Source organism: Alexandromys fortis, unplaced genomic scaffold (assembly GCF_014885135.2).
Source record: "Alexandromys fortis isolate MF-2015 unplaced genomic scaffold, M_Fortis_MF-2015_v1.1 scaffold_146, whole genome shotgun sequence".
Taxonomy (NCBI): domain Eukaryota; kingdom Metazoa; phylum Chordata; class Mammalia; order Rodentia; family Cricetidae; genus Alexandromys; species Alexandromys fortis.
This window is the reverse complement of record NW_026068042.1, coordinates 2118930-2142360: the sequence shown is the minus strand read 5'-3', so window position 1 is coordinate 2142360 and position 23431 is coordinate 2118930. Positions and strand designations below refer to the sequence as shown.

Sequence of the window (23431 nt, the reverse complement as noted above, 5' to 3'; positions counted from 1 at the left end):
CCAGCCTCTCCTTTGGCTGCTGTGGCCACTAGCTGCTCTTGAATGAAAATTATCTTTGTTTAATCCTAGTTGAAAAGTATTTGCTGACAAAATAGTGATGGGAAGAGCAAAGCGGAGAATGTGTTTCCGTGTATTGTAGAGAAACTGTAAACCACTAAATGAGACAGGTACCTTTAGAGGCAAACCCCTGGGTTAACACAGCTTCAAAATGCTCTTTCTGTTTGTTCAGCTACAAGGTAGGACATGGATGACATGCCCAGATGTGAACCCATCTGCCGTCTTTATTGCGCAGGCTGAAAAGCCCTCTGTCCTCCAGTTCATCCTCCGTGCAGTGCCATGAGCTAAACATGCCCAGAATCACAGTTCTCCATCTTAGCTTTCCTCCTTGAACTCTGACCTTGAACTGAGCATGCTCATGAATGTGTTTACCCCTAAAATTCTTTCTTAAGCAAATATATAGGCTCCCCCCAAATAAAATCCTCATGGTTTCTTTGTCAAGGATGCCTCTGAAATAGCCCCTTGCTCTTCCTTGGCTTTGATTATTTGACTCTGCCCTTAACCAAGATGTGAACCTATTGCATTAGGTTACAGGGATTTCTGAAGCCAGTTGTGTACAGAAAGGAGCAGTCCCAATGGAAGGAAAACAGTGTTAAATGTCAAGGTCATTCATAGTCTCTCTCTCTCTCTCTCTCTCTCTCTCTCTCTCTCTCTCTCTCTCTCATTTTCTCTCTCTGTTTCTTTGTCTCACCTTCTCTGTATCTCTATCTCTGTCAGTCTCTCTCTCTCTCTCTCTCTCTCTCTCTCTCTCTCTCTCTCTCTCTCTCTCACACACACACACACACACACACACACACACACACACACACACAGATGAGGGATGCCCCTTGTAGAAAATGCCTCCCAAGAAAAATTGATGCTGGCAGGACTATGTCTATTCAGCTCTTTTGCTGTGTTCCCCCTCCCCCATCTCACCCCCTTGTCACCTTGGGCCTGAAACCATCATGACAGCCAGGTAAAGGCTGTCTGTCTCCTATAAACAAGAAATGACTGGTCCAACAGGTCTCCTTGAGGCTCATGACCAGTCCTATCATCAACTTGTTTTGATCAACTTTGTACCCTGACCACAGATTTCTTTCAAAAGCCCTGATAAGGAGAGATTTGTAATTGGCAGAGACTCAGTCACAGAGGTTCCCACCCATCCCAGGAGTCCACCTCACCTCTTCCCACTGCACCTGGAGCAGCCCTAGACAGACATACTCAGCGGGTGACACATATGAAAAGCAAACCTCTCCAGAACACAAGGCCAGCTTTGGGTTAACTAATTCTTTATCCTTTGCTTTCTTACCTTCAGTAATCAAGACAAGCAAGAACTGCTACTCAACAAAGAGGCTCTTTTCCAGTAATTCTCTCTCCACGCCTTATTCTAGTTTTAACTTGTCCCTGATTTCATTCCTCTTGTGGGTTGAGTGAAACCTTGTATAACAACCCTGAACACAAAGTTAAAGTTGAAATTTCTCATTCAGACAGGTCATCACAAATGAGGAAGAAACAGGACAAACCACTAATGCTATCAAATGGTAAAGTGATAATAAATGGTAAAATAATAATAAAGTAACAATAAATAAACAATAATAAAAATAAAATGGCTAGATGCTAACCATCAGAAGGACTGAACAGCACCTCTTCCAGGGCATTCTAATCATCATTTAGACGGCCTCTTCTGCCTCTCTTTTTCTGAGATAAGGTCTTGCCTTGTAGGTTGGACTTGAACTCAAAATCCTGCTGCCTCAGTCTCCAAAGTGCTCGGATTACAGGCATACCACCATGCTTGACCCAACTCTTCTTTATAATTATCAAAATCATTTCTTATGCAACAGCTAGGTAGATAGCCACTCTGATCACTGAGCTGTGACCCTTTCCCTTAACAGTGTTAAATTTGAGCTGTAATTCACTTACCATGAAAATCCCAACATTGCCTCCAGCTTTTTATTATAAGTTTAACACTAACCCACCTGGACAGTGAACTCACTCACTGAACTACTTCAAGGGATAGTTGACAGCAAGATTTCTATAAGAATAAAAATGCTCAAAGTTCAAAGCAACCAAGGCCGACTCTGTGACTAACCAAGTCTCCTCACCTCACCTTACATTCTCTCCCTTTTCTCTCCCAGTTCCTTCGACCCTAGCTCCCTTATGCCTCTATCTGAAAAGAGTTTGCCTAGACATTTGTAAGGTCATCATCCCTTGTAGGTCAGATCTCATTATCTCTTCCTGTTAAAGATGGCCAGCCCGCCTCCCTGTTCACAATGCCCTCCTCACTCACCCTGTCCATCTCCCAGCCTTTAGCACAACTTACAGTATTTTAACTGATTCAATCATCTGTGTCTTTTCCAGCCTCTTCCACTCACTGGAAATGACCTAACTCCATGAAGGCAAGGACTCCATCTCTTTCAGGGACTCCTGGTACAGTTCACGACCTCAGCAAAGCCCACAGTGAAAGAATCTGATTAAACATCTTCCTAAGTCAGACGAGTATTAAACTTTAGGGGTTCGGTCCTTTATCAGTGTTCCAGAACAAATCCAGGGCTGCCTTCTTTTTTTTTTTAACTTTATTTATTTTATTAAAGATTTCTGCCTCCTCCCCGCCACCACCTCCCATTTCCCTCCCCCTCCCCCAGTCAAGTCCCCCTCCCTCGTCAGCCCGAAGAGCAATCAGGGTTCCTTGCCCTGTGGGAAGTCCAAGGACCACTCACCTCCATCCAGGTCTAGTAAGGTGAGCATCCAAACTACCTAGGCTCCCACAAAGCCAGTACGTGCAGTAGGATCAAAAACCCATTGCCATTGTTCTTGCCTTCTAAGGAAAAGTTAAGTCTTGCCATGAGCTACCTCTACAGACAGGAGGACTAGCCCTACCCCACAGGCACGGGTCTCAACTAGTCAACCAGATTTCCCTGATCTCTTAAAGAATGTCCACTCCTCCAGCCTTAGGGGCTGCCTTTCAGCAGTGTCCTGGTTGATGCTATGGAACTGCATGTCTGAAGACAGACATCAAACTCAAAGCTACCCTGTAGCCATAAATAGCAACTCTTACTTATCTGCAAGAAATAATTTGATTGAAAACTGCCCAGAGAATCTGCCACCCAGTTGTCCCTTTAATCTTAAATTTAAGTTTTAAAATCTGCCAGACACTTGAAGAGAAACCTTAAACCATTTTTGCTTCTAATATAAGTTTTTACTAAATGTTTTTCAGTATGCTCTTGACCTACATTGAAAAATAGTATAAGAAACAGCCTTGTGAAACTCATTATTACATATATTATTATATATTCTACATGAATGCCTTGGATGATGTTATTTTCCACACTACACTGGGCCTCCTACTGGAGACACACAAGAGAAACTTGCCAGCAATCCTATAGCAAGAAAAGCTATGCTTTTTCAGGCCGCTAATTTATGCTTATTTCTGTGGTTTGAAGATAAGAAGTTCATAGACATGCTTTGAGAGCCATATCTGAGTGCTTTAAATAGTCACCTTACTTCATCAAATTCTTCATACCCTTATTCTCCTAGATTTCAGTTTCTTTAGTCATTGAGGGTGTTCAATTCTTTCTGGAACACAGTGGGCATCCCTATAACTAGAGTTATGCTTTCCCAGTTTGATACCATGTTCATACACACACACACACACACACACACACGCACACACGCACACATGCACACGCACACACACACACACACAGGTGACATGGGGCACATCTGGGTAATATGATTTAAATTGATACAGACTGTCTACTACCCCCAAGGATCATATCTGCAATTCCTGGTGTTACCCCCAGGACTTAAGAGACTTAAATACAGAAAGAAATCTATGTGGCGGTCTGTTGAGAAAGACAGGCCATGATACTAGGAACAAGGCTAGAATAGAATGGTGATCCCATTCTTTTCTTGTTGCTGTAACCCTAGTCCTGACATAAACAACTTACTCAAGTTTTACTTTGGCTCATGGGTCACATGACCCAGTCACAGACAGTATACCATCATAGTGGGGAGGGCGTGCCTAGAAGGACTCCATCCACAGTGGTGGGAGAATAAGGCTGCTTGCACAGATCTTGGTAGATAAGGAAGGAGCAAGCCAGAAATGAGACATCCTATAGCCCATAAGACTCACTCCTGTGACCTTACAGCTTCCAGCTACTCCCTATGCCCAAAAGATTCCACAGTTTTCCAAATCAGAACCTCCAGCACCAACTCTGCAGAGATTTGAGCCTGCGCAAGGCACCTCACAGTCCCACACCATAGCAAGTTGTTCAATACATGCACCAAATAAAACCCATTAGGCTCAATCACCAATTGGCAATTTTTGGAAATCATTTTATTTATTATCAGGGGGAGAGGGAAAGAGAAAATGGTGGCATGATGGGGGACATGCCATTCCTCATGTCTAGAGACATCTACTTACCACTCATTGCAGTGTCCCCTCAGCACCCGTCCCCCGCTCCCTACGAGACTGGTAAGCCTGCGATCACAGGACCCAGCCACAGACTGAGCACCCAGCCTTTCACAACAGGCCATAGCATTCCATCCCCAGCCATGGTGGAGCTTCAGGGTGGGCACTGCAAACTCTATCCAAAACCTCAAAAGTCCCTACAAATTGTACGAGCAGCTATACTCTGTGAGATTACACCACACCCTTCCATCTGAACACAAGGGAAAAGCGAAGGCTAGAGCCATGCTTTCCTCCTCAACCCAGGCCTTCTCTCTGTGTCAACGCAAACATTTCTCTCCTCCTCCTCTCCCAGTAGGTAACTCTCTGCCCTTCCGTCGTCGTAATGCTCAGATATGTCAGAATGCCGAGTCCAACAGCCTGCAAAACACATGCACATTTGTGTGTGCTTCTAAGTGTGAGGTAGAGAAATAACCAGGGGGAAAGACTGTGAAATGCTGTTATCAGGAGGGTCAACAGCAAGGAGACTCCAAAGCGGTAAAAAGCCCTAAACACACGTACGAGCAACACTAAATGGAGTTAGTGGGTTATATGCATGTGTACATGTGTACCTATAATAATGATAATCAAAGAAGAAGGTGTTGATAATAAGGGAGTGAGGTGGAGGCCCAGAAAGAGCTGGATAAGGAGGGGTGGAGATGAGGTAAGTACAATACTCATTACAAAATTCTCAAAAACTAGAAGATTTAATTAAAAAAGAGGAAGGAGACTCATAAAAAGAAAATGAGAAGATCATCAGAACAGGGCTGAGATGGCTCGTCTTGGTTATCATCTTGACTACATCTAGAATTAACTAAAACCCAAGAGGCTAGATACAGCTGTATGGGATTTTTCTTGATTAAATTATTTGATATGGTAAGATTCGCCCTAAATCCAGATCTTCTGAGGTGGGAAGATCCTCCTTTAATCTGGGCCACAGCTGGGGGCAGCCTGTATAAAGGGCGTGGAAGAAGGAAGCCCTGCTCTTTGCCTGCTGCCCTTGCTGGCTGACAAGTTCATTTCTCCACTGTCTGCTTCCTCTGGTTTATACTGAAGAGCAGCTGGGACATCCAGCCTGTGGATGAACAACTACCAAATACTCAGACCTTCCACTGGGGGATGACAGCCGTTGTTGGAGGAGTCAGACCATAACCTATTAACGATAGAATAAATCCCATTTATAGACAGGTAGACAGACAGACAGACAGACAGACAGACAGACAGATGATAGATAGGTAGATAGATAGATAGATAGATGATAGATAGATAGATAGATAGACGGACAGACAGATTATAGATAGATAGATAGATAGATAGATAGATAGATGATAGATAGATAGATAGATAGATAGATAGATAGATAGATAGATAGATAGATGATAGATGGACAGACAGAAATAGATTTATCCTCAGTTCTGTTTCTCTAGAGAACACTGGACTTTTAAGAAGCCAGAAAAAAGAACAGTATGATTTTTCCTTTACACATCAGCTAAGAGGGGAAAAAATTTCAGCCTCTATCTTAAAACACAGCCAGTCTGTAATTTCATATGATTAAATCCAATGCCTAATTGGCTTCAGCCTGGTACCATTCCTGAAGACTCACTCCTCCCGACCATCCTAAGACTTCCAGGGGCAACAGCCTTGTTTAAGCAGAATGACCGCACTCCTCCCATCCCTGATCACAAACCTGACCACAAAATCTTCTACCCTGGGAATTTAGAGTGAACCCCAGAGTCAGCTCGGCCTTCCAGGAAGGAAATAAGAGGCACAAATGTCGAGCGGCAACCCTGAGAGTGCTATGTTCCCATCACTACGCCACATCCCTGCTCAAAGGTTCTCCCACAGGACTGGGCTTGCGGAAACAGTTCCAGTGTTTCGTTGCTGCTGCGGCTGTTGCTGCTGTTTTGTCGTTGTTGTCGTTGTTGTTGTTGTTGTTGTTATTTGAAGCCTGTGAGAAGTAGAATGAGAATAGCCTCTATAGGCCCAGATGTTTGAATTCTTGGTCCCCACATGGTGGGACTATTTGGAGGTGTGGCCTCGTTGGAGAAGATGTGTCATTGGGGGGGGCAGGCAGTGAGGTTTCAAAAGACTCACCTAAGAGTGTCAGTGTGTGTGTGCGTATGTGTGCATGTGTATGTGTGTGTGTGTGATGATTGTGTCTCAGGATGAAAGGTCTCATCTACTGCTCCAGAATCATGCCTTCCTCCCACCATGTTCCCTACAGTGATAGTCGTGGACTCTAACCCTCTGGAACTGTGAGTCGTGAATTAGATGTTTCCCTTCACAAGTTGCCTTGACCGTGGTGTTTTTGCACAGCAATAGGAAAGTAACGAAGACAAAGCCTGCAGAGTACTAAAGAGAAGAGAGAGATGTCTAAGGAAGTAAAGGGATCGCTGCAGGAGCTTGAAACGATAAAAGGGATCCAAACTCATAAAACAAAGCAGAGATTAAAATGCGGCATGAAAGCAGGCAGGAGGTGGGGAGATGATCCGGGGAGGAGGAAGCAGACCGGTAAGGCGGGTATGGGTATGGAGGATGGGCAGCAGAAAGAAGGGCAGTCAAAAAGAAGGATGAATTAGAACAAAGTGTAATCACACACACACACACACACACACACACACACACACACCCATAGGCCAATTTGAAGGAGGCAATTCCTCGGGTGAGGTTCCCTCTTCCCAGGCGTCTCAGGTTGATGTCAAGCTGACAAAAAAACCAAGCGCATACACTCTGTCCAATAGTTCCTGCCCTCTTCCCTATTTAGACCGCGAAGTCTGAGGACTCTGCTTCCTAGTGTCGGCAGTGTGCATGGCTGGTTATGGGAATCCCAGACATGTCTGCTGGGCACCTACCCAAATTTTAAAGAAGGTAAACTCTTGCTAGCCTCCAATGCAAGGCAGTAATTATTGTCAACTAAGATGTGTTCTGAACAGCTGTTCTTGTCTTAGAATCTCATTTCTCAGCGGCCAGTTCCAGTTCGTTCTATTCCGGCTGCCTCGGAGTGTCTGGCATCCTTACAGCCAGCAGTTTTCCCATTTGAACTTGAGACTGCCCCATTTGTCTCTATTATGCTGCCCTGGAAGACAAGACCACATGCATCACTGTGGTCTCCATGATATCCGGTGACATAAACACTCAATTAGGGGATCCTCACATGTGTTTTGGACTTCGAGGGGTATTCAACAACACTCAGATAAGTAAGTACCTTTTACGAGGACCAAATTAAACATTTTCTGTTACCGCAATCCTCATGACAAGCAGGAAATTTTGTTGTAATTTTACAGACAAACAAATTGATAGATAAGTCGAATAACTTGCTCGAATTGACGCAAACAGTTAGTGGGAGAGCCCAGCCTAGGGGATCAGATTCTAAATCAGTCACTGGCTCTCTCCCTGGGTACACACTACAGTCAAACACAGAGAAGGAGGGAACGAGAAGGGATGCGACACAAACCCAAAAGATGGGATGTTCGCTATTTCTGACAAAAAGCAACTTAAGGACTAGAGGACCTGAGTTTGAATCCCAGCATCCACATGAAGGCTCACAACTGGTTGCAACTCCAGTTCCAGGAAAGCTGGTGCCCTCTTCTGGCCTCCACTGGCAGCAGGCGTTAGCATGGTATCAGAAATACATGCAGGCAGGGGCTAGAGAGATGGCTCAGCCGTTAAGAGCACTGACTGCTCTTCCAGAGGACCCGGGTTCAATTCCCAACACCCTCATGGCAGCTCACAACTGTCTGAAAACCCAGTTCCAGGGGATCTGACACCTTCACATGAATGCACTTAAAATAAAAATTAAAATAAAATAAATCGTAGAAAATTTAAAAAAAAAAAAAAAGAAATACATGCAGGCAAACCACCCTGTCTTAGCTAAGATTCTATTGCTGCAGTGAAACACTGTGACCAACTAGCAAGTTGGGGAAGAAAGGATTTATCCAGCTTACACTTCCATATCACTGCTCATGATCAAAGGAAGTCAGAATAGGAACTCAAACAGGGCAGGAACCTGGAGGCACGAGCTGATGCAGAGGGCTTGACCCCATGACTTGCTCAGCCTGCTTTCTTACAGCATCCAGGACCTCCTGCCCGGGGATGGCACCACCCACGATGGTCTGGGCTCTCCCTGTCAGTCACTAATTAAGAAAATGTCCTACAAGCTTCCCTACAGACCAATCTTATGTAGGCATTTTCTGAATTGGGATTCCCACCTCTCAGATGACTTACTTGTGTCAAGTTGACATAAAACTACCCAATGCAATTGACGTCCTCTCCTCCACTTGGCACACAAACACATCACTGTTAAATCACAACCTTGCTTTTTTTCATTCGACCCCAGGATCTTATATTAAAAATACAAATTATTTTTAAAATTCCACTGTTTTTATGCATTCAAACATATTAAAATTTCAATCTCCTTGAAATAGCCAATCTCTTACAATCCAAAGCCTTTTAAAATTTAAAGTCTCACAACTGTGGGCTCCTGTAAAATCAAAAATAAACTAAATACTTTCTTATTCCAAGAGGGAAGAACCAGAGCACAGTCACAAATCAAAGCAAAACCAAACTCCAAAAGTGTAAATAACTCAAAATCCAATATCTGGGATTCTCTCACCATCTTCTGGGTTTTTCCAAGGGGCTTAGGTCGTTTCTCTGGCCACATCCTCTGTAGCGCTCATAGCTTGCCTTCTAGACGCTGGCTACCTCCACTCCACCGCTGCTGCTGTTGTCCTGTGGTCCTGGCGTCTCCAAAGTGCTAGGGTCTTCTGCTGCAACTGGGCCACACTTTCATCAAGTTCCTCATAGGCTCTCTTCGTGGTGCCAGGCCTCAACTTCTCTGCATGACCACCTTCAGTCCTGGGCTGTCAACTGCCACAGAGGCTGCACCTTCACCAATGGACTCTTCTGGGCTCTCACAGCGTCAAGACTCAGCCACTCTCCATGACCCCTTCATGCTTTCAAAACCAGTACCGCCCGGGTGACTCTTACTCTACCAGGTTCAGCTGTCAGCATAAGGTACAACCTTGGCTACCTCTGGACCACAGATTCTGTGTGCTGACTCTCAGGAAACACTTCCCAGAAGGTTTCACCTCAGCGATGCTGGTCTCTTCTCAGTCACCGCTAGTTTCTCAGCTCCAGCCGACCAGCAGTGGGTGCCCCAGCAGAGCCAAGGCTTCACTTCAGTAGTTCTGATGTTTTGTTAAACACAGCTGATCCTTCAGCCCCAGCGAACCAGAACCACAGGATCTTCAATCAAAATAACAAATGGCCCCAATGGTGTCTAAAGTTTTCTCTGAAACTTCACAAGCCAGATCTCCATCTTCTGCATTGCCCTCAACACTCTTATCTCCCAAGCTCCCACAGAGCAGCTCAGCAAGCCCCGAACCAGCAATGGATTTTCTTGCAGAAAGTTTCAAAGTCCTTCTACAGTCCCCACAAAACCATGGTCAGGTCTGGCACAGCAACACCCCCACTCCTGGCACCAACTTGTCTTAGTTAGGGTTTCTCCTTCTGTGATAAAACACCATAACCAACACAATTTGGAGAGGAATTTGGTTTATTTGGCTTACACTTCCACATCACTGTTCATCATCAAAGGCAGTCAGGACAGGAACCCAAACAGGGCAGGAATCTGGAGGCAGGAGCTGATGCAGAGGCTATGAAGGGGTGCTGCTGACTGGCTTACTCACCATGGCTTCCTCAGCCTGCTTTCTTTCTTTTGGGAGGGAACTATTTATTTTCCAGTATACCTTCTTTTAATTCTTCTCTCATTCTGACCTCAGTTTCCCCTTCCTCCCCTCCTCTAGTCTCTCCCCTCTACCTCTCCTCTCCCCCAAATCCACCCCCTCTCTGTCTCCCCTCAGAAAAGAGCGGGTCTCCCAGGGACATTAACCAAAATGTCAGCTTGCTTTCTTATAGAACCCAGGACCACCAGCCCAAGAATGGCCGCCCACAATGGCTTGGGCCCTCCCCCATCAATAGCTAATTAAGAAAATGTCCTACAGGCTTGCCTAGTGCCTGATCTTTCCAAGGCATTTCTTAATTGGGGTTCCCTCCTCTCAGATGACTTTAACTTGTGTCAAGTTCACAGAAAATTATCCATCACACAACCATACACATAAAAGAATTTCTTTTTAAAAAAAGGAAGCATCTTCAGTGAAGAGAGGTGTATTTTGGCTCACCATCTGAGGGGATATCGCCTATCATGGCAGGGAAGGGCTGGTCCTGTTCGGTTCTGTGATGGTAGGTTTGTGAGGCGGCTAGTGTCTCAATCTTATCCCTACATAACAGGAAGTAAAGACAGAAAATGGGGACGAGCTTACAGGCTGGGCTCTCCGTTACTCACCCCTTCCACAACCTCTAAAATCAGTGTTCAAACACACACAGCATTTCATAGTCAAACTATGAGAGATGGCAGGAACATTTAATCCATGGGTACCTGTTTCTTTTGTTATGCTCTTGCCATTCGTCACAAAACTAGAAACTGGAACCTGAGGCTAGAAAGAAAAGAAAACCATTAGCCATTATGACTTAGTTCTCAGCTGGAATTTGATGTGAGACAATATGTCTAAAACCATATTAGGAACGTCTTGATAGCGAACTAAATCACCAGCAGCAAAGAAAATCACCTTGGGGTTTGTGGCCTTTCCACCTTCTCCTACAGTGAAGGCTCCTCATCAGGATTTGTTTATTCCCTGAGACCATAGTACAAACCTAAATCACTAAGACATGGAGGATGAGGAAGACTCAGAAAGTTCCCTCTGGGGGCAAGTGACTCTCTGATCCTCACCTCAGCTTCCACATGGGCTAGTCTCTAAAAATTACAGTGATGTTCTAACAAATGCACAGGGAGAGGCTCATTAAAATCAAATGACATATATTGGTCCAAACAACCGGCCTGTGGGTCTTGGCGTATATAGTCTGTTTGACTGTTTCTTGCTAGAGTACATTTTTTTTTATTGGATCAAAAAGGAAAGAGAGAGAAATCTCAAAAGCACTGAGTACAGGTATTTTAAATTAATGAAAAGAATATATCAAAATTTAATAGGGGAAAATAGGCCAGCTCCTATTTTTCATCGAGAAAAAGGTCTCCGTAGGACAGCCTCGGAATGTACCACCACTGAGAAAAGGAGGCTGCTGGAGAAACTGAAGCTCAAGCCTCAGGGTTTCCTCTGCCTTTGAGTTTCTGGCTCCCTAAGTGACAGGAAATGTGGTTTATTTGTAGAAATTCAATGTGGATTGCTTGAGGAAAGTTGACTTGAACAAGAATCTATCAAAATAAAGACAAATGTTTTATAAAAGGCAAGTCTACAAATGAAAAGAAATTCTAGGGCTCTGCTGGTCTGCTGAGAGTTGGTAATGGTAACTGTGAATCAAGGTAGAGCTGAGAAATATTGCCAGTTCGTGTGGATTAAGCCTGTCTAATTAATCTTAAGAATCGAGGGCAGTAAAAAAATAAGGCAAAGCTGTCCTGGTGCTTGCCAATCGGTTGGACTTTCTTCTCCCCTACTCCCAGAGATCTGCTAGAATCGCCACTGTCCCTCACTGTGTGATGTGCAAGGATGCTTCCAAGCATCCTAAAAGTTGTCACATGGTCCTCTTGTGTCATCAGTAGCCAAAAGGCAGAAACAGCCAAATGTCCATCGATGGGCAAATGGATAAACTCAATGTTATCCATATATACAGGCAATGGATTTGTTTGGACATAAACCAAAATTCTGCCATTTGCAGGATGGATGGAACTGGAGATCATCATGTTAAATGGAATAAGCCTGGTGTCTTAGTGTTCTATTGTTGTGAAGACACACCATGACCGAGACAACTCCTACAAAAGGAAGCATTTAACTGTAGGCTTGCTTACAGTTCCAGAGGTTAGTCCACGGTCATCAGGGCAGGAATGGTTCTCCACACGCTCTGCATCCTGACCAGGAAGAAAGAGAGACACCTGGCCTATATGGGCTCTTGAAACCTCAAAGTCAACCCCCAGTGGCACACCTCCCCAACAAGACCTTGTTGTCATACCTTCTAATCATCTCAAAAAGTTCACCAATGAGGAACCAAGCATTCAAATACATGAGCCTTTGGGGGCATGCAAACCACCACGCCTGGCTCAGAAAGACTAGAGGATGTGTTTTTCTCATAGAATCTGGAGAGAGAGAGAGAGAGAGAGAGAGAGAGAGAGAGAGAGAGAGAGAGAGAGAGAACTATTCCATAGGGCTCATATATTTGAATGTTTGGTTCCTCATTGGTGAATTCTTTGAGATAGACTAGGAGGTGTGTGGCCTTGTTGGAGGAGGTGTATCACTAGGGCTGGACTTTGAGATTTCAGAAGCTCACACCAAGCCCATTCTCTCTGTCTCTGTATCTCTCTGTCTCTCTATCAGTCTCTATCGGTCCCTGTCTCTGTCTGTCTCTGTCTCTCTGTCTGTCTGTCTCTGTCTGTCTCTCTCTGTCTCGCTCTCTCTCTCTCCTTACAACTTTCCAGTCAAATGTGAGCTCTTAGCTGCTACTCCATGGCCATGTCTGCCTGCCTGCTGCCATGATCCTGGCCATGACGATCATGAAGTAACCCTCTGAAACTGCAAACAAGCCCCCATTTAAACTGTTTCTTTAATAAGCTACCTTGATCATGGTGTCTCTTCATACTAACAACTAAGACAATGTAGTTAAACAACAAAATTGAATGCATCCAAGATATTCGACATCATGGGCTGAAGAGATGGCCAGTAGTTAAGAGCGAGTTTATTCTCGCAGAGAAGCCAAGGTTTGTTCCCAGAACTCACATCAAACAGCTCGAAACAGTCTGTAATTCCAGTTCCAGGGGAACTGATGCCCTCTTTTGGTCTCTTCAGCATTTGCATGCACTTGTTGCGTGCGCAAGCGCACGCACACATACACACACATAAAATAAATAAATTTATGCCAAGCATAGTGAGGAAAGCCCTTTATCCCAGCACTTTGGAGGCAGAAGCAGCTGAATCTCCATGAGTTCAAGGCCAGTCTAGTCTATATTTCAAGTTTCAAGTGAATCAGGGTCACACAGTAAGACCTTGTCAACAACAACAACAACAACAAAATATTCAATGTTAGGATTTGAGGCACATTATGCAATAACTGCCACAACCAAACTGATGAACGCAGTTGTCACCACACACAGTAATTGGTGCATGAGTGTGTGTGCATGAATATGTATGTGTGCATGCATATGTGTGTACATGTGTTGGGGGTGAAGGCATTTAAGATCTAATCTCCTAGAAACTTTCAAGTAAACAATGAAATACTGTTGTAAGAATTTTTTCTGTGGAAGAACTAATGTCTATCCCTTCTTCATAATATGTAAACAGAGACTGCTCATTCGTTTCCCGGCTTCCCAGACCCGAATAATCACATAGAAACTATATTAATTACAACACTGCTTGGCCGATAACTCAGGAATATTTCTAGCTAGTTCTAACATCTTAAAATAACCCATTTCTATTAATCTACGTACCACCACAAGACTGTGGCTTACTGAGTAAGGTTCCAGCGTCTGTCTCCTTTGGGAGCTACATAGCATCTCCTGACTCAGCCTACTCTCTCTATATATCTCTTCCAGCCTGGCTATATTCTGCCCTGCCATAGGCCAAAGCAGCTTTATTCATTAACCAATAAGAGCAACACATAAACAGAAAGACATCCCACATTAATAATGTCCCAATGACAAACCAAAGTTCATCCCAGAGAGCCAACAAGAGCAATGTAACCGACACTTCTCAAAGCGGGAAGTGGAAATGGCTATTAAAAAGATAAAACACGTTCCATGGTTTTAGCCATCAGGGAAATGCAAATTTAAAACTACACTGATATTCCATCTCACCCCATCAGAAAACATAAGAATAAAATGCTAATGAGAAAAGATCCCTTAGTCACTGCTGGTAGAAGCGTGAGAGAGTGAAGACACCATAGAAATTAGCATGGAGGTTCCTCAAAACTCTAATAGAACTTGTCATAGGATTCGGTTACACCACCCTCCCTCAGGACCATAAGAACCCAGATAGCATACGCTGGGGACTCTGCATGCCCAGGTGTATTGCAGCGATGTTGACAGTTCCCATCTTATGGAGCCAGCCTGCATGCCTGCCCACAGAAGAGCAGATAAAGAAACGTGGCCCACATACACAATGGAGTATCACTGGGGCACAAAGAAGAATAAAATCATATGGTTGGTAGGACGATGAACGGAGCCAGACCAGGACAAATGTCACCTTCTTTAAGTGCAAAATCTAGGCTTTAAAAATAGACAAGAGATGAGAATGGAGACTATTTGGGAAGAGGAAGAACAGCAACAGGAGGGACACGCGAGGCTGGTGGGGACAGAACATGATCAAAGGGCATTAGATGCAGGCTTATCATGACGAAACCATTCCCTACTTTATAAAATTAGCATACAGCATAAAATATTTGCTTAAAATTGTTTCTAAGTTAAAAAGGGCTTATGTCTTTAAAAAGTTCCACAGTGGAGGCTGGAAATGCAACTCACTTGCTAGAGCACTTGTCTAGCGTGCACAAAGCCCTGGGTTCCACTCCAACACCATGTAAACCTGTGGCACACTCCTGCAACCCCTGCATGGAGGAGAGGAGGCAGCAAGATCAGAAGATTATTTTCAGTGACTTAGTGAGTGCAGAGCCAGCCTGGGCTACATTGAGATCCTGCCCCCCCCATCCCCTCAAAAATGTTATCTGCAAATTTTAAGATAAGAGTAAGAATTAGCAGGAGAGCAGGCCCTGCACCTTACCTGGGCAGCACAATAGAACCATCCTGTAGGTGGAGGTGAGGGTGAGCTAGCCCCGAAGTTGAGAGCATGGGAGAGATGTCCCCATTACCCATGTAGAATGTAACATCAGGGTTGAGGAAAAAATACCTCCCCCCAACCCATCAATGCCTGAGGTGGGTGAGAGAGCTGTCCCTATCCCTCGTCAGCCGCAGCACTCAGGAGAGTGACCCCTACACCACACCTGGGAAACACAGTAGAGCTGTCCCTGAAAGTGCAGGTGTGGGAGAACTGGCCCTGCCCCTTGCTCATTGTCACAAGGGGTAAACTAGCCAGGGCAATGCAGGAGCGTTCACTCCAGTGGTAAGGACAAGGGAGAGCTGAGGGCTGACCAACCCTGCAACTACCCAGGTCCAGAACCAGAGTTATGTGTAGTGGCATTTCATTTGTATTTTAATAAATAAATCTTGTCTGAGGATCAGAAAAGTAAAACAGCCACACCAACCAGCCTTACAAACCAGGCAACAGATGACGCTCACCTTTAATCCCAGTAGCCACACTAGTTTGCCATAGAAATCAGGCAGTGCATGCCTTTAATCCCAGTGGTGCACACCCTTAATTCTAGAACTAGAAAGGATTATAAGACTGGAGGAGAGAGCTCTCAGGCTCAGTCTCATTCTGAGATTCCTGGAGGCAGGATCGCCATTTCGAACTGAGGTTGAGGTAAGAGCCAACGACTGGCTGTTTTGCTTTTCTGACCTTTAGGTTGATCCCCAATTTTTGTCTCTGAGTTTTTATTAATTATGCTTCAGTTATGTGTTGGCCCAAGCCCAACATCCACCCCATATCTATGATCTGCTGGTGAAGAGATCTGACCTGCAGACCCAAAGCTGCAGGATCTCCATGACCCAGAACAATAGCAGGATATTAAAGAGGAGCCCCAGTGAGGGCCCAGCATCGATGGTATAGCAGAAACCAGAGGCCTCAAACCAGACCAGATTCTTTGCAATGGACACTTGCAAGTAAAGATACACGGGCAAAAGGGTTTACTGTGTGACCCACTGTGTCACACTTCAGCTTCCACGACAAGACTGATTTTTCCCTTTTGGTGACTTATTTTTTCTTCTTCTTTATTTTCTCTTAAATTCTATTCTATTTTATTTTATTTTGGGGGAGATTGTAAGGGCAGAGGGCAAATACGAAGTGACAGGGACATGAATGGGATTGAGATGCATGACGGGAAAGGCATGGCGAATAGATAAAAAGAAAGTTACAAAGGAGTAAGAGTTAGCAGAGTCTAAGATCCGAGTCTAATGAAAACAAAACTATGAGAGCAGGCCTCTGTCCTCCACATCGCTAGAAAGTGGATTAGGATCAGACACAGTGGTACATGCATGTTCTCTCATACTCAAGGGGCAGAGACAGGGGAATTGTGCAAGATCAAGTCAAGGGGTTCTGGGACAGCCAGGGCTACTGTGAGACCCTGTCTCACAAATAAATGAGCAAACAAACAAGCAAATGTGAGGCAGGAAATCAGACAGGTCAAAATTTTCACTTTAAAAAAGTACTGATTTTATTTTATGTGTATGCCTGAGTGGGTTGTTGTTCACCTTGTGTGCACAGGCACCTGCGTAGAGTAAAAGAAGTCCCCTGCAACCACACATACAGGTAGTTGTGAGCCACCATGTGGATGCTAGGAACTGAACCCAGACATCTCTCCAGGCCCAGGTTACAATATTCTTTTCTTTTCTTTTTTTTTTTAATATTTATTTATTTATTTAGTATGTATACAATATTCTGTCTGTGTGTATGCCTACAGGCCAGAAGAGGGCACCAAACCCCATTACAGATGGCTGTGAGCCACCATGTGGTTGCTGGGAATTGAACTCAGGACCTTTGGAAGAGCAGGCAATGCTCTTAACCTCTGAGCCATCTCTCCAGCCCGGGGTCACAATTTTCTAAGAAAATATAGATTTACTCAAGAGCTGTGGGTTGAACTGAGCAGAAAATCTGCAAACCACCACATCCCAGCCAGTATCAATCGTACAAAAGCACAAACGTAGCACCTCCCAAACTCCCTTCTTTAAAGCTGTGGTTTGGTAATATTTATTTCTCATTGATGCCGACGGGGTGGGGTGGGGGGCGAGGGTGGTGACTGGTGGCCTGGTAGGCATAATCATGATCCATCCACCAAGTAGGCCGACTCCAAGGGTTGACAGAATTCTGCCTTGAGCCCAGCAGTGCTTAGGAGCGCATCTGAGAGCAGAGCCTGCCTGCAAGGGGTCCAACCCCAACAGATCAACAGAACAGAATCTTCACCAACTTACAGAGCCTGAACACACAGAGAGTTCACCTTGTTCTGGCTCAAGCCAGACGACATGTGCTTCATAGCATCCCACCCAAAATCTTGTTCAAACAAAATGTTCTGCACAGGACAGCAAGCTAGTCGCACATCCTGGGCCACTATGACCCAATCCTTCCCTACCTCGGAGAGACATGCTTTGAGTCCAAATCTGCCTGATTTACAAGATTGCAGACAGGGACTTAAAAACCCCAGTCAACCTTGACAGAAATGGCACTGAACTACTGAAAAAAGTCTCCAAGTTAAATGGGGGAAGAAAATGGTGGCTGGATTTCTGAGCAGAGGCCTTGTCCCATGGGGAGGTTTGTGGGGCAATGGCCTCAGGGCACAGCAGCCATTATTGTCATTGGAACAGCTATGAACTCTTGAAAAAGATCCTCAAGATCCAGCCTGTTGACTGTGATGTTCCCTCCAAGAAGGAGGGGTGTAGGGCTGGTCACTGCCCCTCATCTGATCTCAGTCACTCCCCCCTGCATTTCCCAGCTAGCTGTATAAAATTCTGTCTCGATTGCCCATGGACTCCTGGTCTCTGGAGGTGCTAGAGTATACAGAGTAGGAAGGGTTAGCAGAAGAGACCTCCATCCATGCAGTCATAGGGACATCACTCATGCTGGGATGGGACTCTCCAGGGGTAAGGCTGCTTCAGGGTCACCAACGTTCCTGCAAGACGCCCTCACCTGTGCTCTATAAGTGAGCCCGATAAATACCCACCAGTGACCACTACACAGACACTCTTTTTTATAATATAACTGAATTTTTATTATATATTGAATTTTTATTGTTTTTATTGAGCTATACATTTTTCTCTGTTTCCCTTCCTTCCTCCACTTCCCCTTCTACCCTCTCCTGTGACCCCCATGCTCCCAATTTACTAAGGAGATCTTGTCTTTTTCTCCTTCCTATGTAGATTCATGTATGTCTCTCTTAGGGTCCTCTTTGTTGTCTAAGTTGCCTGGGGTTACACAGATACTCTTAAAGTCAAAAAGAAGCTGCAAGCTGGTGGCTACACGGGGAACTTGCCCAGATCAGGCTGCTCAAAGCCTTACACCCTTTTGTCTTTTATGCATAAAAACCACGTCCTGTTTGTCACACTTCAGTTAGCAAGAAGCAGAACTACAGAAGTCAAAAAATCAAAGTTAATACACTTCAGGACTTTCCTGGAACTACAGACCGGGTCTTTGATGGATTAGGTCTTTGTTCCTTTTTGGGCAAGTATTGAGGCCTGCGTGCTGGGTGTTAAGGTCAGAATGATGCTTCCAACATGGCGGCAGTTGGACTAAGGTCTGGGAGCCTGTTACACACCAAGTTTGGCTTTGGTGGAGCTGTGCTTTGGTTTTTCCTCCTCGCTATATAAGGAAGGGACTAGATATGTGTACACATTCCCAGAGGAAGAGTTCCCAGGACAGGAGGAGGGAGGGGGTACGTGAAGCCATTGTCCTTCCTTTCACAGTTTCCGAGTTAAGTGTTCGCACAGGACAGTGGTGAGAAAATAGAAAATCGCTTGCTCACAGAAAACAGCTCATCAGCAAACAGGTACTTGCAGTGAGGCGCTGAGCACAAATAAGAACGCTACATTTGTGAAACATTGTCACTTAGAAATTTCTAGAAACTGTAGCAAGAAAGTCCATTTTGCCAGCTTAAGTAGGAAGACACAACTAGTCTAAGAACTACCTAGCCCTGGGCCGGTTTCCGCAGCTACAGGCTCGGCACACACTGCAGTGTAGAGACTATGAACTGCCCGATGTGCCCAACCAAATTCTTCTACCACGGGCTTCCTCAAGAAGCAGCAAAGAAATACACACGTTGCATTGAAGCAATCATTAGGAGATCAGCAAACACAGTAGCCATCACAGTTCCTGTCCCCACACTGGAATTGTTTGCACATCTCTCCGTGGGAAGGGAATCCGTAAAAGCAGTAAGATGTTGACAGTTCGTCTCTCCCTATCTTAAACCACAAAGACAGCCTTCTTTCAACATCTCCTTTCACACCAGGAAACGTGAGACGGTTAGTGGTTCATATTAAGAAATTCTTAACCAGAGATGAACCACCTGAGCAGGGGACTCCCTGGGATTTTATACAAAGCATTTGTGTGTAGCATTTAAACAAGGAGCCGATGTGTTTGCCGGCTTCAGTGGGGCTGCTGACTCAAAAGAGCTCTAGGCTCATTATTATTCGTAAGGGCTCCCACACGAAATCAAATGAATGAACAACGCCTAGCGTTGACTTGGCCCCAGATTGCTGCTACCATGTCCACCATATTCTATGGCACACATCCTTCGGAACAGCAGAGTCTTGTGTGGCCCAGATCTGGTCATGCCTGCACCTCTGAAATTCTGCAATCACAGGCCTGGGCTGCCACATCTGATGCATGGTTTTAAAATTTTAAATTCGGCTTGGGAGACGGCTCAGTGGGGAAGGGGCTTGCTGTGAAGCGTGAGGACCTGAGTTCAGATCCCCAGCACCCATGTAAGAAGCAAGGCACTGCAGTGTGTGTGGCTGTGACCCTCAGCGAGTGACAGCTGGGGGCGGTGGGGCAATGGCAGGCAGATCACACGGGCTCAGTAGCTAGACACTGTCTCAAACCCTAAGTGCAGAAGCAGCTGAGGAAGTTAGCTCACAATGGCTAGGCTGGGAAATTTCTCCCACAGTCTTGGGCATTTGCATGATGAGTTCCCAGATGGTAGTGCTGTGTGGGGTGTGGGGAGTTTTAGGAGGCGTGGCCTTGCTGGAGAAACTGCACTGAACTGACTCACACCAGGCCAATCCCCTCTCTCTCTCTCTCTCTCTCTCTCTCTCTCTCTCTCTCTCTCTCTCTCTCTCTCTCTCTCTCTCTCTCTCTCTCTCTCTCTCCTTCCTGCTTTCAGGTTCAAGATTTGAGCTCTCAGCTGTTCCTCCCACCATGACTGCCCCCTATTGCCATGATTTCCTGCCATGATGAACGCTTATCCTCTGGGTGCATAAACCAAATAAACTCTTTCTTCTATCAGTTGTCTTGGCCGTGGTACTTTATCAAATCAACAGAAAAGTCAGCAATACACAGACTGATGTACAGCCTCTGGCCTACACACATCCACATTGTCACATTTACACACACACACACACACATACACACACACATGGCGGGGGGAGGAGAGATGGAATGGGGGGGGAGAGAGAGAGAGTCATAACGGGAAGCCAGATCATGTATGTTTTACAACGACCATGCTTACTCCAAGTGAAGTGAACTTAAGTCTCCTGGTCCGCTTGAGACTTGGGATCATCTCCATTCTAACTGAACAAATCTCTTAAACTCTCTTGTGCACGGTGTCCGAGGATACCGCAATGTGAGTTTACAATTAAAATTCCCATCATATATTTGCAGACAGCAACAGAACTGAATGAAGTCATTAGCATCCCGTGGCTTCCCCAGACTCCGGCCTGCAATACAATCTTCTTACCAGCTGCTGCTGATTTGTCTAGCGTCGCTGCCCCAGGTGGGACCAGTGCTGTTCTCTAGAACCTTCTGTAGCTCCTCACCTGTGTGTGCCTCTCCTACCCCAACTTGGGAAGCAGATGTCCGAGTCATGGGGCTGAGTTTCTCTAAGGTCCCTCAGCGTTCTCCCCACTCAGTTCCAGTGAGTCTCCTGTTCTGGGGGAGGTTTTCCAGACGGAGAGAGGTTCCACTTCACAGAGCTGGAGAGCCACGAGGCAGGATGGGAACAAGGCAGCACCAGACCCAGAAGTCAAACTGCAGCACTAGCTATACTAGAAGCGGGCGGCACCCCCATTTCAGTGATAGGAAAATAGAGGCAACTTTGAAGTTGAGGAGGGGATGTGTTGGGGTCGGGGAAGTTGGAGGACAGGGGATGGAGTATGTAGGATCAAAATCCATTGTATTCATGACTGGAATTCTTAAACATTAAATTTAAGAATATGTTTTAAAAAGGAAACAGAAGCGCACGTGTTTTTAAAGTAACCTAGTCACTCACGGGACTGTTCTTGTCCCTCCAGAAGCTGGTCACTCTCCACTGAACTATCACCACGACACTGAGTGAACAGCAAAACAATGTGTACGAATTAGTCCCGGAGCAGAAGGGAGGCTGGCCACACGAGACTTCTGTCTTGCCTCCTTCGGACCCTTCCCAACGCACTTCCCCCAGCTAACCGTCTGCCAGGATAGCAAGCCACGATCATCTGCCCCACCTTGGAAACTGCCCGACTCTTCGCGTCTCTCGCTTGGGTTCCTTCGGGGCTTGTTCTCTGTCACTTGCAGGGACACTAAGTTGCCCTCCACAGTTAGCTCTTCTCCTGAATGAATGTGCCCCCAAAACGCCAAGACATAAGGCTTATTGGGAGGCACCTGGATCCGCCGGGAGGTCCTTACGTCACTGAGAGCATATCCCGGAAGGGGATGGTGGGACTCTCATCTCTCCTTTCCGACTTGCAATGTGAACAGCTTGCCCCACCACAAGCTCTACTCAGAGGCCCAGAGCAACATACTCAGCCTTGGACTGGAACCATAAGCCAAAGCAAACCTCTTTTCTTCATAAATTAACTCCCTCCGGTATTTTACTGTTGTGCTGGGAAACTGATGAGTACAGTCACTGGAATAAATGGTATTATCTGAGCAGCAGCTTTGGATAACAAGCCTTCATATTTGCTTCCCAGTCCAGGAGAGTACGGATCTGTCTTAAGCACTCCTGGAGCAGTGACTGTGACTTCGGGGCTGGCAGCAGGACAAATGGAAATCCCTCCGCGCAATTAGCCCATCCATTCCAGTGTTGCGCCTGCCAGCCTTCCTCCTGCCAAAGGCAGCGCTGGGGTTCGGGGCTGGCTTTAACTTTCTCTTCCCTGAATCCCAGGGGAACTGTTAATAAATGGAAGACTGCCCAGAGAGCAGAAGCTACACGCTATTGGAGGCCACAAGGCTGGGAAAATTCCAAAGGGGACAGGTCCCATTGGTGACGAGAGGTGGCACAGCTAGGCCAGTATGCAGCAGAGCCAATGTTCCAGATTTTGACCAGGCTGGCCTTGAACTCACTCTAGAGCTAAAGATAACCTTGAATTTACGATCCTCCTGCTTCTACCTCCCAGGTTTTTATGTCTTTTCAAGAGAATTTGTTTGCCAAAAATACAGGTGCGACAGTTGCTTCCCACCCATGTGAGCCTCCTAGCATTGTCCCCAACTTCTCAAAGTCACTCTGAAATGACAGCCTCTTTCTCTAGGACCTTAGTGGTGGTGGCCTGAGAGGGAGAAGGGGAGAGAGGGTTGTCAGGATCATCTGGCACCCACTAAAGGCACCAGCTGAGGTCTCCTTCAATGACTAGCTGATCCATGAGCCTCCGGTGGACCAGACCGCCTGGATTACAGTACATGCTCTAGCGCCATCTGCTGGCAATTTGTGAATTGATCTCCTGCACTCGGCCTTGGGTTCACTACAACTTCAGCAAGTTTGGGGAGGGGCGGCTTGCAACAGAGGCTGGTAAAATTTGCTGTGCCGATCCTTACTAATTTATCCAAATAATACTTTGATTTGTTTTGTCCCTCAGGTTTCAAGACCTCATTTATTACATCACAGTTCAAAAGGTATTCAGAAAAAAATTAAGATATTCTCACCGCAAGCCATTCGGTAATGCCTGCGAGTAATAGGGGGTAGAGATGTCACTGATAAATGCAGCTCTCCTCCCTCACCAAAGGATCTTCTTTTGTACCTGATAGAGGTTATTACAGAGATCCAGAACTGGTCAAAATTGCAGAGAATAAGTGACCGTGGGGTGCCCAATCCGAAATGGTGCATCTACAAGGCGACTCCCATGGCTAAAGCTCAGGGAAATAACAAGAAATGTGGTGTAATGGT

General features: G+C 45.6%; 1 pseudogene; it reads right to left on the bottom strand.

Moving 5' to 3' along the window:
* The window catches only part of LOC126515915 (60S ribosomal protein L29-like), a 124444-nt pseudogene extending 101244 nt beyond the window's left edge, over positions 1 to 23200 (bottom strand).
* Positions 23201 to 23431: the final 231 nt, after the last annotated feature.